Source organism: Gopherus evgoodei, chromosome 20 (genome assembly GCF_007399415.2).
Source record: "Gopherus evgoodei ecotype Sinaloan lineage chromosome 20, rGopEvg1_v1.p, whole genome shotgun sequence".
NCBI classification, from domain to species: domain Eukaryota; kingdom Metazoa; phylum Chordata; order Testudines; family Testudinidae; genus Gopherus; species Gopherus evgoodei.
In genome coordinates this window covers 8,532,018-8,549,126 of record NC_044341.1, presented here as the reverse complement: position 1 = coordinate 8,549,126, position 17,109 = coordinate 8,532,018, and the positions used below count along the sequence as shown (strand labels likewise).

Sequence of the window (17,109 nt, the reverse complement as noted above, 5' to 3'; positions counted from 1 at the left end):
CCTGAGAAACTGATTCAGGCCGGAACCGGAAAGAAAAATGCCCTGCAGCACCTATGTGGGGTCCGTGCAGGGCTACCTCATTCCGGATCAGCAGGAGTCAAGGTAGTATTTCAGAAATAGCCATCTGATGCCAATTCTTCTGTAGCACCTTGCACCACAGAAAAGCACTTGGACCCCAAATGCCAGGAGTTTTGCCATCGACTTCAGTGAGGTTAGGATTCGGCCTCTAAAGAGGAGAGAATAAAGAAGTATGGCTTGAAGATTCTTCCTTGTGCCAAACGGAAGAGGCCAGGGCCTTTTCACTGAGCGTGTGAATTGACTTTTCACAGACAATGTTCTTGCTCAGAGACAGATTATTGAGAGTCCTTCATTCACAGTAACAAGTTCCAACAGAAAAACCAACCCCATGCGTTTCCATCAGAGCTAGGTGCTGGCCACGAGTGTGAATTTGGATCCAAAACTGAGCAGCCCCCGAGTTCTGATCCAGTCTGTTGACCCCAGCTCTAGTTTCAAAAGCCCCTGCATGAGAAACATTTTTTGTCTGTTTTAACTCCTGCTCTGCCGGAGGAAGGGTGTGTGACCGCAGCATCTTCAGGAGACGTGTTAGAGACGCTTGCAGAAGGCTGGGAGGTGATTTTTCTTGGTAACATAGATAAATATTTTTTCTAAACTTTATTCAGGGCACCGGATTTTCTGGCTGAGCAAACATAAGAATCTCTTTGACTTCCCTCATATCGCTCCTGGAGCTCAGAGGGCTCCTTCAATACTTAACTCAGCAACCAGAAGTCTGATTTAATTCCTCTTATATTTACCAGTGAGCAGATCTATGAAAAGCAGGCGTGCTAGTCAACAAAGATCAGAATGGGATGTGGCGGTGAGGGCTCTGTCTTTAATAAAAAGAAGCCCAAGTTTTAGTTCCACTACCTGTTACCACAAATTTTGTGAATCAAGGCTCCAATCCTGCAAAAACTTAAGCACATGCTTAACTTTAAGCATGGGAGCTGTCCCATTGACTTCAGCAGAATCACTCAAGCACTTAAACCCTGGGTCTGATCCAAAGCCCATGGAAGGCAAGGGAGAAACTCCAAATGTGTTAAGTGTTTGCAAGGTCAGAGACAAAAACAGCAACTCCAGAGGCATGGTAGAAATTCCTGGGAACTCATGGAGACAGGCATATGTCGTAGACAAGGCCTATGTATATACTAAAGGGAAAAGTCAATCTAAGCTACCTAATTTGAGTTATGTGAATAGTGTAACTAACTCAAATTGACGTAGCTTAGATCTACTTACCGCGGGGTCCACACTACGCAACGTCAATGGGAGACACTCTCCCGTCGACTCCCCTTACCCTTCTCAATCCGGTGGCGTACAGGAGTTGACGGGAGAGCGATCTGCGGTCGATTTAGCTGATCTTCAGTAGACTCACTAAATCGACAACCGATGCATCAATCGCCGTGCATCGATCCCCGGTAAGTGTAGACAAGCCCATAGTGTGGGTGCGACCATAATCCAAATAATCATCTCGTAATAGCCTGTTTCATTCAGTCACACCTCCATGACCAGTATCTTGTCTCTAAGCTATATTTGTGTTATAACAACTCACATTAAAGAACTTACAATCTTAACAATATAGGCTTTCATTTCAACTTCCACCTCTTAGATAGTGACATGTTCCATGCTATGGTGACCAGACAGCAAGTGTGAAAAATCAAGACAGGGGATGGGAAGTAATAAGAGCCTATAGAAGAAAAAGACCCCAAAATCGGGACTGTCCCTATAATATAGGGACATCTGGTCACCCTATTCCGTGCACTAGTTTCTAGCTTTACAAACTATTTGTACATGTTATCCAGAGAATCATGTTGTCCAAAACTGAAATGCAGCCAATTTTGGGAACCCAGCACCTATCTAACAGTGCACAGTGACCCTACACAAAAGTACTTTAGGACAAAAAGTGAAGGGGGATGCCATATCTACTTGAAACTGTGGGGGGAATCTGGAATGGTACAATGCAATCATCCACACTGGAATTTATCTAGGTCTTTGGGCTAATACTACCACAGTCCCCTTTGCAAAGGATTGTACTAAAGGATCTTTAATGACAGGTGGCATGTGTGACAGATAGGGCAATTTCCTGCAATATCTTTGAAAGAACTTATTGTATTAAGCATATGTGTTATTGTGGGCTGGGAATGTATGTAGCCTCTCTAGGGGAGAGATGTGGCAGATATAAAACCTAGGAGTTCAAAAGATTATAGGGAAAACATGCTAATCAAATATGGACTCTAGGGCCAATAAGTGGATTTCCCAGAGAATCCTTAGGGAGGAGTTATAACTTTCAATCATAAATTTGCAACCCTCACTTTTGTATATCTTATTGCTAACTCTGAGTCTACAATGAGTGATTGCCCTCAAGATGGGGGACATCTGAGCAATGTGGATGTCAAAGTCTCTGAGCTGGGATTAGTCCTTTATAAACTCAGTCCTTGCTCAGACCATGCTGGTTCTCACACACTTGAGCTTCCTCTGGCAGCCAACTGTTGGATGCTCAGCAGCAATGGTACAGCAGCAGGCAGTTTGTGCTGGTTTTAGCACCACCTGTTTGTTGGGCTACAAGTGCTCTCTGCAACTGTGAGGACTTCAATAACTCAGACATAGGTTAGGGGTTTGTTACAGGAGTGGGTGGATGAGATTCTGTGGCCTGCATTGTGCAGGTCAGACTAGATGAATATCATGGTCCCTTCTGACCTTAAAGTCTGTGAGTCTATGAGTTAATTCAAATTCCCCAACTCTGGATGTGCAAAAACCCACCCTTTTGAAGCTATGCCTTGAGGAGAGGCTCACTATCTGCTGATTACCTGTTACAGAAAGCCAAGATCAAAGGCCCGAGCTGTATAAAGAAACAGATGATCTGCCTGGCCTTTGTTCTGGTTCTGGATCCAAGATAGATGAACTTGTAGCCACGGGGAAAAGCCAGTTGTGGATTTTTGAAGGACTAAAAAACTTACCAGAACCCTAGGCTGGAGTTTGGGGTGGTCTCTCATAAGAACGTTGAGCAGGTGTGTAGGAACATTTATTGTTTGAATACATGTTCTCTGCAATGAAACCTTAAGAATAAATATGCTTGCTTAGAAGAAACTGGATGGTAACTTGCAATTGCTGGCAACACACTGGGCATAGCCTTCAGAGAGAAAGCAAAACACAGATCCTGGCCTTTTAGGCAGTCTGGCTTGCTGGGGATATCACAGTGTAAGGCAGAGAGCTGGGCAGCCTTAAAACTCCTGGTCAGAAGGGAATGAGACAGGGCTCTCTGCCCAAGAGAGGTGACAGCTGGGATCCACAAGCCTAAACTGGGGGCCTTTGGTGGATCACAAAGGGGGAATACCAGTGCAGTTGCCATGACACTGTGGCTGCAAGGACCTAATTTTATGTCTTATGCAAAAGATGGCACCTTCAGCAGCATACTGCACCTTGCACACTGGTCTCTGATCCATGATTGGGGCCTTTCTGAATGACTCTAGTTATTAAAACTGCAGTAGCTCTAACATGGAACCCAGTGGATCATGCCCTCTTACACTCACTGAGGGTGAGCCAGGGTCTGCTGCACGTTTTGGAGGCTGCTTGTTCCAACATAATGCTTAGGGCTGCTGGGGTTTCGACTCCAGCATGACATGCATGCAGAGCTGGGATTCCATGCCTGCAGTTGAATAGCATGCTGCACGTGGTACTGATTTTGCAGGAATGATTGACATAAGCGCTGGACCCACATTGGGCACACCATTTGCTGAGAGGCGGCAACAGAGTTCATCACTTCCGAAAGCTTTGCCCATCCAGTTTAACTGGCGCAAGCATCTCTGCTTTACTCTGATCGCTGCAGTGTGTGTCCTCCTCCCCATTTCACAGATGGAGAAACAGAGGCCCAGAGAGGTGAAGGGAAAGAAGTCACTGCCAGGCCACATCTCCTGACTCGCAGTCCTGTAGTTCATTCACCAGACTGTCCTTCCTCCTCCATAAGTGGAGCAGGTGCGGGGCGAGCCTGGGACAAAACTGAAGTGGAGTCGGAGGCCTCTTTTGACTATCTAAATTGGGAGAGAAAACACCAAGCTGCATAGACCCAGGTCGGTTCTGCTGTCAGACACATCCCATGGGGTTCTTGAGGGCCCCTTTTTTGAAAGGGCATTTCTGGCTCTGTGCTATTGACATAACAGCTCTTCTCTCCTGCTATAAACAGAGACAGAATCCTCTCGGCCCAGCGAGAGAGAGGCAGGACCATCGTCCCCACGTGCAATAATCTCAGATAAAAGGAAGAGGGCTTGGCTCTTAAAACAGCACAAACAAGCAGAACAAGAACACCTTATGCACTAGTCAGGGATCTCTAGTCACTCCCTGACATGACAAGGAAATAGTTGGGGGCAGAATCAGAATCAGGCCAGAGTGGTTTTAACTGAAGAGATGAGAATGGATCATAAGACTCCCCGAGCAATTTATGTGCAGCAGCTCAGACTAGAAACACTAAACTCACAACTAGAGCCCCGGCTTCAGTCCAAACCTGGATGTCTACACTGCAGTTGCATAGTCTTGCAGCTTGAGACCCAGTCAGCTGGCACTGGCCAGCTGTGGGTGTTTTATTGCAGTGTAGAGATATCCTAAAGCCATGCCCCAGGGCCAGCACATGTCTTCAGGCAGGGCAGACTATTTCAGTGTTTCATCACTCCGTTCGATGAGATTGCTGGCTGGGGAGGCGGATTTCAATGTATTTTTAAGCAGGTCGGGGTGTGATTGTGGTTGCTGTTTGCTAAGCAGGTCTAGTCAGACAGGCAGGAGGTCGCTGGCATGGATAGACAGAGTTCTATATCTGTATGAAACCCAAACCTGCTGATAGTGGGGTGGGGCAGGGGCAGGGGCAGGGCAGCAGCTTCAGTAGATGTTACAGAGCATGCTCAGCATAGGTACAAGCCAAGAAGCAATTGGGGGGGGGGCACATGACCCCGCATCCTCCCTACCCCCCAATGCATCACCTCTGGACTAGACACACAATTGATATAAAGTTATATCCCCACTCTAGCAATCAGGCAGGACTTCCACACAGCGAAGGGCCAACTCACTGTGCGTGCCACTCAAAGGCTGTGGCACTTTACATTGGCATGGCAAAATCCATAAGAACGGCCGTGCTGGGTTAGACCAAAGGTCCATCTAGCCCACTATCCTGTCTGCCAACAGTGGCCAATGCCCGGTGCCCCAGAGGGAATGAACAGAACAGATATTCATCCAGTGATCCATCCCCGGTCGCACATTCCCAACTTCTGGCAAATAGAGGTTAGGGACCATCGCTGTCCATTGACAGGTGCCTTTACCTAGCTAGGTTACTTTTGTGGCTTCCCATCACCATAGTCTCATGGCTTTGCCTTTACAGTCCCTTCTGTGAGGCAGCAATGAGCTGTGTCTATAAGGAACTAGAGGATTGGTACATCCAGTTTTTCCCTTGCCTGTCTCCTCTGACTCCAGTCTGTGTGATCTCTCTTCAGCTCTCATGTATCGCCTCTCCCACAGTGGCAGCTCACACGACTAACAATAGGCAAGGTCAAAGTTAACAAGCAAAATCCAATGCAAACCAGACAGGCAGGAACTCACCCACCCACTCTTCAGGAATTTTGACCCCAGACAGGCACAAGGTTCATGAGAACACAGCACATTGGCACTCGTTCCCCAAGAGCAAGGACTGTCAGCCTGGGCATATGCCAGGGTTTTGCACAGTGTTCGCTATCTCTGGGATTTGCTCAGCTGTACAAAGCAAGATGAACCAGTTTCTGGCTTGAGATGGTTTCTCCCAGTGACCTCTCATGCCCAGCTGCCCTGTCTCAGCGCACCATCTGCAGGTTCCTTTAGCTCCCTAGCATGGTGGGCAGCCCCTCCCACGATTGCTTATGGCATCAGAGAGACAGGTGTCAGCAAACAGCACTTTTGCTTCCCGCAGACAGATGGGAGCAGTTTGGTACAAACTGGAGGAACCCGTACAAATTTTTGTCCCAATATTTTCTTTTTTGGAAGTGCATGACTTACGCTTTCTGATCAACTTCAAATACCCACAGCAGGGCACTGACAGGTGGAAAATTTTAAGAGGCAAAATAGCTCTGCTTTAATCTCTAGGCTGCAAAGCAGATGCGTGGATTCTGATGTCCTGTTCTTTAAGAATTCCAGATTTCTGCTAGGTAGTCCCCAGTGAGAGGCCCTGATCCTGAACTCACCTAAGGGCAGTGTAACTTAATTCCCACACATCGAGTTCAGATGTGCTTCATTCAATGTTTGCAGGATTGGAGCCTTAGAAGTCGGGTCCTCCTGCAGATCACTACACTCTGCAGTGGAGCTATTTCCTCCTCTCCTAGCTACTCGCAGCCCCTGCACAGGGCCAGATGAAGGTCAGGGTATGTCTACATCTACAATTTTGCAGCGCTGGTTGTTACAGCTGTATTAGTACAGCTGTATAGGGCCAGCGCTGCAGAGTGGCCACACTTACAGCAACCAGCGCTGCAAGTGGTGTTAGATGTGGCCACACTGCAGCGCTGTTGGGCGGCTTCAAGGGGGGTTCGGGGAACGCGAGAGCAAACCGGGGAAGGAGACCAGCTTCCCCGCGGTTTGCTCTCGCGTTCCCCAAACCCCCCTGCAAACCGCAGGGAAGGAGACCTGCTTGCACGGGGGTTCGGGGAACGCGAGAGCAAACCGCAGGGAAGGAGACCTGCTTGCTCGGGGGTTCGGGGAACGCGAGAGCAAACCGCAGGGAAGGAGACCTGCTTGCTCGGGGGTTCAGGGAACGCGAGAGCAAACCGCAGGGAAGGAGACCTGCTTGCTCGGGGGTTCGGGGAACGCGAGAGCAAACCGCAGGGAAGGAGACCTGCTTGCTCGGGGGTTCGGGGAACGCGAGAGCAAACCGGGGAAGGAGACCAGCTTCCCCGCAGTTTGCTCTCGCATTCCCCGAACCCCCCTGCAAACCGCAGGGAAGGAGACCTGCTTGCACTGGGGTTCGGGGAACGCGAGAGCAAACCGGGGAAGGAGACCAGCTTGATTACCAGAGAGGCTTCCTCAGGTATGCTGGGATACCTGCTTATTCCACGGAGGTCAAGAAAAGCACTGGTAAGTGTCTACACTTGATTACCAGCGCTGGATCACCAGCGCTGGATCTTCTACACCCGAGACAAAACGGGAGTACGGCCAGCGCTGCAAACAGGGAGTTGCAGCGCTGGTGATGCCCTGCAGATATGTATACCTCCTAAGTTGCAGCGCTGTAACCCCCTCACCAGCGCTGCAACTTTGTGATGTAGACAAGCCCTCAGTGCTGGTGAAAGATGCCAGAGCAAGGGCCTCTGTCTGCAGAACAGGTGCAGCACAGGCAGTGGCAGTGCAAGTCACCTTCACATGTCTACCAACGTGCCCCGGACACCTCTAAGGAGGTCTCTATGGCCCATTCAGTTCTTGGTGTCTTTGTTTAGACAACTATCAAGGGGACCAATTAACATCAGTGATGATGGTATGTGTATGATGCACCTTTGTCACTAGAAACTAGACTGAATCCCACCGGTTCAGTTTGCATGGTCTACAGAAAAGCTCCATGATTCTTTTATATGCTGGATTTTGTTGCAACAGCCTCTGCAAGTCTCACATCCCAAGTGACACTTCTAAGGCTTTGTCTACACTGGAACTTCGTCAGCAAAACTTTTGTCATTCAGGGGTGTTAAAAAACCCACAACCCTGAATGACAAAAGTTTTACCAACGAAAAGCACCGATGTGAACAGCACTTTGTCAACTGCCACTCGTTGGGGGTGGAAGTTGCTCTCCTGCCGACAAACAGCAGCTACACGGCGCACCTTTTAGCAGCATGGCTGAAGCGGCATAACTGTGTTGCTAAAAGCAGCGTAGTGCAGACACAGCCTAAGACACACTGCATGAAAGTGACAGCTCCAGGAGGCTTGTTCTCACCCAGCTATGCAGGGGAATGCACAGGCGCTAAATCTCCCTCCAGCACTCATGGGCATTAAATACAGGTAATTTACCTGCACTGATGAACAAACAGCCCCCTCAGTCTATGAAGCTGGGAAACCTGCCCACCTTTTCCTAAAGCATGACCTCCCAGAAGCCTTTGCTCTCTGAGCACTTTAAACCACAGCAGCAGATCCTACAGAGTGTGCATTTCACTAGGTCTTTGTGCTTAGAGGTCTCACTTTGCTACAAAATTCAAGAGCTGATATTTGCTCATCAGCCATGCAATATTTGCTCAGGCACCTTCAAATTACCCTTGCTAGTCCACTGTGTTACTCTATTTCTTTAACAATCAGAAGCGCCTGGCATTAATCTGGGATTCAGCAGAGCAAGAATTCCCATGCACATCGCTCCACTTTTCCTTCCCTCCCGCAGTTTTCACCGGATGCTAAAAGAGAAAAGCCACTTTCTCTGTGATGCAGAACTCTGGCAACTCCTTTCTCTTACCAAAACTGGATGAAACTCGTCACAAGATTTCTTTAACTACTGCACACAGGAACCCATGAAACACACTAAACTATTCAGGGTACACTTTGTATGGGCACGCACATGATACACCGCACTTCCATCTGCCACCCTTTCTCTGAGATTCTCATAGCACTTTGCAAATGTTAATTCTTTAAGCCTCGCATCCCCTGGGAATTAAATAGCATTATACCTGTGTCATTTTCTTCCCAGAAAACCTACAGTCTTTTTTTTCTTTTCTTTTTTTTAAAGTGACATCCTGGAGCACTAAGTGTCTCAATTACCTTGAAAATCTAGAAAACACATGTTTTGAACTGTCAGCAACTTCATGATGTTCCCAGCAATAATGAAATTAACAGCCATCCTTATTGTGCTGAACAGCTATAGGAACACCCATACATTAGGCTAATAAGGAGGAGGGATAGCTCAGTGGTTTGTGCATTGGCCTGCTAAGCCCAGGGTTGAGAGTTCAATCCTTGAGGGAGCCATTTAGGGATCTGGGGCAAAAATCTACCTGGAGATTGGGGCTGCTTTGAACAGGGGGTTGAACTAGATCCCTCCTGAGGTCCCTTCCAACCCTGATATTCTATGTTCCAAGCCTTCTGTCTCACCCCCCCATTAAATACTAATCTGCCAGCACAGAATCCCAGTGCGTGCATGCATAACTCTGTCAACTTTAAGGAAACACCTTCTGATTTGCTCACCCACAGCACAATAAAGATAACAGGCTCAGTTACATCCACAGGTGTGAATGAGAAAATTGTTAGTGAAAGATTTGTTCTTGCAAGCAGGCATTCCAGACTTCTCCCCAGGGATGAAGTAATTGCTTAGATCAGTTTCAAATGTTAACCTTAATGGTTTTTAAATTAAAGAAACAAGTAGCTGCCAATGGGATAGCTTGGCAGCAAAACAAAATGTCACATCAGTATCATATTTCCTTCCTGTTTATGGTTGTGTTTAACAAGCTCAGTATACAGCAATAGAAACGCGTCTCAGTTCTGCTCACACAGGTGTGAATCCAGAGTAACTCAAATGAAATGATTGCAGCTATATAACCGGTAGCAGAATGTGACCAAATGTCCAGAGCAGAAAGGTTAATTCTGTAACAACCTTACAAAACCTGTAACCTTTTAAATACTAGCAGGCACCAAAAAAAGTGCCACTAACCACTGTACTAATGATGGAAAAATAAACTAGTGGAAACTTCTCTGGGGCCTCTACCCTAAAAAGACGCTTACACACCCTTCACTTTGCACATGCGAGTGACCCGATGGAATTGATGGGACTGCTCACATGTCTATGGTAAAGCACCTACATAAGTCTTTGCAGAATCCGGTCCTAGGCCCTCACGTAAGCTAACCACATAATAATGCCACAGACAATGTCTACGGTATTCTGGATCACTGAAGACTTTTGTTTTGTCTTATTCCTCTAAGCAATCACTGCACAAAGAGCAAGTTAATCGACAGCGATTGCAGTGGGTCAATGCAATCAAATGGAAAGCAAGCGTAATGGCTTTTGGAGTTTGGTGGCCAAGAATGGTTGCACACCTCTCATTTAAGGTTTTAAACCTGTGATACGATTAGGCCCAAGAATGCTCTGGCAAGGACCTGATCGAGAATACCAGAGGTCTGTATAAACAATGAGGAGTCCATGTGGCGCCTTAGAGACTAACAAATGTATTTGGACATAAGTTTTCGTGGGCTAAAACCCACTTCATCAGTTGCATGGAGTGAAAAATACAGTAGGCGGGTATATATATTACAGTACATGAAAAGATGTAACGTAATGTAATGTGCTGTAATATATATACCTGCCTACTGTATTTTTCACTCCATGCATCTGACGAAGTGGGTTTTAGCCCACGAAAGCTTATGCCCAAATACATTTGTTAGTCTAGTGCAGGGGCAGGCAAACTTTTTGGCCTGAGGGCCGCATCAGGTTTCGTAAATTGTATGGAGGGCCAGTTAGGAGAGGGGGTTGTGGCCCGGCACCCACCTCTTATCTGTCCCTCCAGGACTCCTGCTCCATCCAACCCCTCTGTTCCCTGACAGCCCCCCCCCAGGACCTCAGCCCCATCCAACCACCCCTTCTCCCTGTCCCCTGACTGCCCCTGGAACCCTATCCAACCCCCCCTCCTTCCTGACTGCCCCCCCAAGACGCCTGCCCCCATTCAACCCCATTCCCCCACCCATCTGTCCCAACCCCTATCCACACTTTTACCCCCAACCACCACCCTGAACTCCACTGCCCTCTATCCAACCCCCCTGCCCCCTTACCACGCTGCCTGGAACACTGGTGGCTGGCAGTGCTACAGCCACGCCGGCCAGCTGGAGCCGGACCACACTACCATCACCACGCAGCTCAGAGACCAGGTCAGGCTGGCTCTCCGGCAGCAGAGTGAGCGAGCTGAGCCTGAGAGGGAAGGGAGGAGAGCAGGGGAGGGGGTGGGGGTGAGCCTCCCAGGCCAGGAGCTTGGGGGCCAGGCAGGATGGTCCCGCAGGCCAGATGTGGCCCGCAGGCCATAGTTTGCCCACCCCTGGTCTAGTGCCACAAGGACTCCTCATTGTTTTTACTGATGCAGACTAACAGGGCTACCCCTCTGAACGAGGGCTGTATGTTTGCCACACAAAAGAGGAGATTGGTTACACTGCCCACAGGGTACATCTAGACTATTTCATTACATTTCACAATCACTTTTAGAACCACCAAAGCCTTTCCAACGAGTCTAGGAAAGCGCACTGGCCTCCCTTCCGCGCTGTCTGTATTCAGCCTGGGCCAGCGCCCACTCTCAGCACTAAGACGTGGGAGTGGGGACCCGCCACTGGAAAGGAAGGTTGGGGCAACTTTCCCCCCTTCTGAGGCACTTCACCCCCCCTCCCTGCCAGAGACACAGATCCCCCAAAGAGCTGCGGCAATGAGTGGCATTGGGAAGACTCCATACAAGCAGCCCCTTTAAGGGATTTCACCCCAACCCTGCTCCTCAGACTGGAAATGCCGGGCTACCCATAGCAAAGTGCAGCTTAATCTAGGAGGGGGGGAGCTGCCTCCTTCCTGAGCCAGGAGAGAACAAAGGACTAGATTCTCCATTCCCACACCTGCTCTTTCTCTCTCACGGAGAGGGGGTGAAGGGATCTCGTATTGACCCAACCTGTCCTGGTGCAGGAGACAAGCTTTGGGCTCCCCACGGAGCTGAGGGTCTCCAGGAAGAGTTCTGCCTGAGCTCCGAAGCGAGTCTCTCTCACCGACACAAGTGGGTCCCCCTCCAATAACAGATATTGCCCCCACCCCTTTGTCTCCAGGGGCGCTGGATCAGTTTGTATAGTGTGGGAGGGGGAGGGTGCTGAGAGCCAGTGAACCAAACTGCAAACCTTGTATATGATGGAAACCACCTCAAGCCAGGGGGTGCAGCAGCCCCCCTCGTTCCAGCACTATGGGTGTCTCTCTAGTATGGTGGGACCAAGGGGGTGCAACAGCAGCCCCACAGCCCGGGGCTAAAGGGGGGAAGTCTTGTCAGCACCTAAAGTGCAAGCAGCCCTGAACTGGCCCTGGGGGGCAACAGGGGAGCCCCCCACGCGTGTCCCCGCGTGCAGCAGGTCCCCCCACCCCCGGCTCAGGCTCTTGTCCGGGGGTACAGAGCGGGGATCCCGCCCCGGTCCCAGCAGCAAGGCTCGGCTCGGCTCGGCTCCTGGTCCCCTAACGACGGGCGCGGAAGGGGGCTCCCCCCGCTGCCTGGGGCGCACGGGGTCCCCCCGGCTGGTAGCGGGACTAGGACGCACTTACCTGCCGTGTCCGGGGCGCGCTCGCAGCCCAGCGACCTGCTCCGCCTGCGGACTCCCGGGGCAGCCGGGCTCCCCGCCCCGGCTGGGGCCCCTCCCTCCGCGCCAGGTGATCCGCCCGCAGCCGGCCGCCTCCTCCCCCCCCCGGGCCAGGCCGGCCCAGCCCGGGGCAGGGGATCCCCCCCGGCCCATGGGGGGCAGCAGCCTCGGTGGGGACCCCAGCCAGGCACAGGGGGGAGAAATTCCCTTTACTCTCCCCCCCCCGACTTTAAAGAGGTTTGGGGGGGCAGATTCCCAGAGCACCCCCCAGCAGCGGGAAATCCCTTCTCATCCCCCTTGGCAGGGCTGGGCAGTGATTTGTTCGTGAAAGGGGGGAGCTAGGGAGGAATTGCCCCACCCCCAGCTCGCAGTTGTGTGCCTTCTCCCCGGGGCACGTCCCCACTGCACCCTAAGCCCCCTGACTCCGACTCCGCTTTGAGCCAGTTTATTCAGCCACAACTATTGACCAAATTGGACCCAGATTCACCACCCGTTTGGGTTGACCCGAAACTGCATCTGTAGGCAAAAAAGAAACGATTTGCTGATTTCTCTTCACCCAGCTCTAGTTTTGAGCCGAGATGTTCTCTGTTTTCTTGGCAAAGAGGACCAGACATTTACTCTTTTTATTCCTAATTGTAAATTGAGATTCTCGTGTAATCCCACTTCCAGGAGCTGGGACTTTAGGAAAAAACACCAAATATCATGAGATTTGTCATAAAATTGGGAGAGCGGGTGACCTCCCTCCCAGGGTGACCAGACAGCAAGTGTGAAAAATCAGGACAGGGGAGGGGGGTAATAGGCACCTATATAACAAAAAGCCCCAAATATCAGGACTGTCCCTATAAAATCGGGACATCTGATCACCCTATTCCCCCCTGCTCTACACAGGTGCCTGTGGCTAACATCGGAATTTGCTAAGTGTGTTCCCTGTTCTGCAGTCAGATGGGCTTGGATGGAGCCCTGCATGGTGTGTTGCTGGGGCTCTGCAGCAACCCCGGGGGGCACTAACACAGATCCAATTGCACAATCAAAGCCTGTATTTCTACATAGTATTTACCTGGATCCATAGCTGGTGGCCACTCCCCCTGCAAGAAAGTCATGAGCCAGAATGACAGATTGTTAAATGTATTGAATGTCACTCCGGGCACACACGCAATATTTAATGTAACATACTGCTTTGGAAAACAAGAATTCCTCTGCCCACAGCCCAGCCCAAAATAAAGGAATTCACAAATGAGGCATCAACGCATCCAGCACTCATATGCGGAACGCGCAGACATGCAATTCCTCATCCAACCAGGCTTCAGTCCTAAGCAGAGAGGCAGTAACCACAAGGAAGGGGAGAGGAACAGAGTCTGACTGGGTTTACTTAAACGACTGATCGGGAGAAATACCTGGGGGTGAGTGGGCACCACTCCACAATGTGTTAAACAAGTGGGCCTTTTCTTCTCTGGAGACCTGAGTCCATATGCTGCTTTAAAATCACAGGTGAAAAAGATCTGGCTGATTCATAATTTTTTTTTTGTTGTTGCCACAGAGTCCACAATGTGCTCAGTGTTTTCCAGACCTACTGGAAGGTGTGATCCCTGCTCACACACTAAGCACAGAAAGCCAGAGGTCAGAGAAGAAATCTCAGCATGGGACAGGGAATAGTGTAGTCTAGATGTTAGCATGTGGGCCTGAGGCGCCGACTCCTCGCTTCTCTTCCTGGCTCTATCATCCATCTTCTGCAAGTTACTTAATCTCGTGGTTAACGTTTCAATTTAACCATCTGTAACCTGGGTAGAAGTGTTTCTATCTCAGAGCGAGGAGATTGGAAGGGTTAACTAATGTTTGTAAAGCACCTGCAAATAGAACACACTTTACTATTGTGCATTTGGTTTGGAAAAAGTAGATGACACACTTCTCTTCCCCCTTTCTCCTACCACAAGAACAGGGGGACATTTGGTGAAATTAAAAGTGGCAAATTTACCAATTACACATCCAAGCAAAACAGACACATAGTTTTTGGTTATCATTTACTGAATACTGAGACAAAATGCTTTCACCTGCAAAAAGCCCTCTGCGCGCCCTTCTGATTGTTTTAATATTAACCTTCGATAGACACGCTGAATCCGTTAAACGTGTAAGCAGAGATGTCACTCAGTTTTTAAAAAACCAATAGAAATGACGTGTCATGGGTGTTGTCATGACGCACCCTGTAATGTGGTAATACCCTGTTCAGTAGAAAGATCTGATGACTACACTGCTGGACGATGTCTCTTCAAACAAAAGCTCACTGTTGTAATGGTTGTTTTGTTACAGGGGAAGAATTTGTAAACCTGGTAAAGCTTCCTACATAAATAAACAGTCAATAAAATAGGTAAATTTAAAGCAGATAAACTGTTTTTCAAACCACATAATGAACCCATGGAACTCATTGTGACAAGACACTGAGGTCATGACCTTAGCAGGATCAGAAGAGGATTGGGCATCAAAAGAACACCCAGAGTCACAGTAGGAAGGATTACAAACAAACAAACGTTTTGGGGTGGACCAAACCTTCCTGCTTCAATGCATGAGCCAATCTCTAGTGACTGTGGGTTAGGAAAATGCTTTCCCGATGAGTAGGTTATTCCATGGCTTTCTACTGCAGACCTTAGCGTGCCTTCCTCTGAAGCATCTGGGGCTGGCCACATCAGAGACCAGACGCTGGGCTAGATAGATCACTAGTCAGATGCAGTGAAGCAATTCCTACCTCCAGCTCTCCAAACCCTTCTGCCACTGTCACATACATAATACCATTGGGATTCTCTGCTTGAAAAATATCCCAGGAGAGGGCCAGCTAGCCCCTTGCAGGCCAGGATATGTGGAGCTTTTTGTGGGAAGCTTATACATCCCTTGCCTATTCTGTGCTGGTACCTCACTTTCAGAAGCAATGTATTCACCCACATTCCACTACTGAAAAAAAGGATTAATGGGGATGCAGAGCCTGATGATGGAAGTGATATTTGTAAGCATAGAACATCATTCTGAATAAAGGGGAACAGAACTAAAAAATAAACATGAATGGTTTCACAAATAGCATATACTTTTTCCACGCAACACATAATTAGCCGGTGGAACTCACTGCTACAAGATATTGAAGTCAAGCCCTTAGTAGGAACAGAAGGGGAGTGAGCCTTTAAAGAATATCCAGACTTAGGCTGGGCATTTCAGGCACTCGTGTCGGCTGTGTGAATCAGGTGCCCAAATACACTGGCACTCAGGAAGGAGTTTGAAAATCCCTGCCGTATTTCATAAGGCACAAAATCTGATCTAACTGATATAGCTGGCACAGACTCCACAGGGACAACATTGGCTTGGCTTGTGTTATATCCTGGAAAACTGAACCAAATCCTTTTTATAAACACTCCTGTTTGTCCTATTTGCGGTATTTCTCATCCCTCATTCCTTAGCATGTCCACGAAAAAAGGATCTTTGTAATCATCAGTTCCTTTTTAACCTCACTTGAAGTCATAAGCTTTAGGCATCAGACTGGGTTCTGTGGGAATGATTCTGCCACGTGAGTTTTCAAAGCGATGTTAGGGTCAGCAAGAGGGGTCTCTTTTTACTCCACCAAAAGACCTTGTTTCCATCCACACCTTAATTAGGAACAAAGGAAAGACCCACAAAACATCTGCCAGAGCCATCAAGCTAGGTGTTTATACTGTAGACATCACCCGAGTGCCATGTGAGCAGAATCATTTCCAAATGAAATGTTCCACATTCATTATGTGGGTTCAGTGCCTAGAACAAGGGAGGTCCAATCCCTGATTGGGGCCTTGGGGTGCAGTGTATCCTAGTGGATAGAGCACCAGACTGAGACTGAGAGAGAGTAGGGTGCAACTCCTAGCTCTGTCACTGGCCTGCTCGGTGACACTGGACAAGTTCCTTCATCTCTTTATGCCTCGGTTTCCCCATTTTTACTGACCTCCTTGTAAAGCGCTCTGAGGTCTATGACTGAAAAGCACAGTACAAATTCACTCAGAATTTGCTTGAGGCTGGTCTATGAGGGAGAGCATCGTTTGTAGCCATTCTGGGATAAATCCTGGTCCCAATGAAGCTCTTGTTGACTTCAGTGGGACTAAGATTTGCCTCTCCCTGAATCTCTAAATACACCCTGCAGCATACAGGATGGTGTAAAGGTGCGTGTGCAGGATGGAATCAGATCACCCATGGGATATGACAGTCACTTCCTCATTTCTTTCTATATTTTTAGAATCATATTGTGCAGGAAGTAAATCTGCTACCACTTGGTTGTGCATTGTGATGGATTTAACCTGTATTGCCACCTACGTCGCTATCCACATGACCAAAAAAAAAGGCGGGGGTGGGAAGATTTCAGTCCAGCTTAGAAGAGATGGGAGCCAGCTCTGAAGTTCACACCTGTAGCAAGTTCTAGAGTGTTTGGATTCAAACCCATCTCTGTTCCTGCTACCCTGTGCAAGCCATTCTCTGCATACCAGGCTGCTCTGCAGGGATAGTGCAAGCAAATTTGGGGTCTCCAGCAAAGACTGAGGGAAGATCAGCCTCAGCGTCCTGTCTCTTGCCAGCTGGGTGGAAATGAGGGTCCGGGAAGAGGGATCACTTCCAGAGCTGAGCCATGCAGTTATGCAAAGAGTTAGGAGAAAAATAGCAGGAGGAAATCTGTGCTATATCCCAAGCAGGACTGGGAGAAAGCAGGAGATCATCCCAAAGCCCTAGAGGGCCCAAGCTGTTATCCCCACAATTAGCATGAAACAGTTTATGCTGAAGTGTGGCTCTCATCACTGC

The 17,109-nt window shown here is 48.9% G+C and overlaps 1 protein-coding gene across 1 annotated transcript in view; it reads right to left on the bottom strand.

The window, feature by feature from the left end:
- The window catches only part of NCMAP (non-compact myelin associated protein), a 45,702-nt gene that overhangs the window by 15,825 nt on the left and 12,768 nt on the right, over positions 1–17,109 (bottom strand). The gene's annotated exons all lie outside the window — the stretch shown is intronic.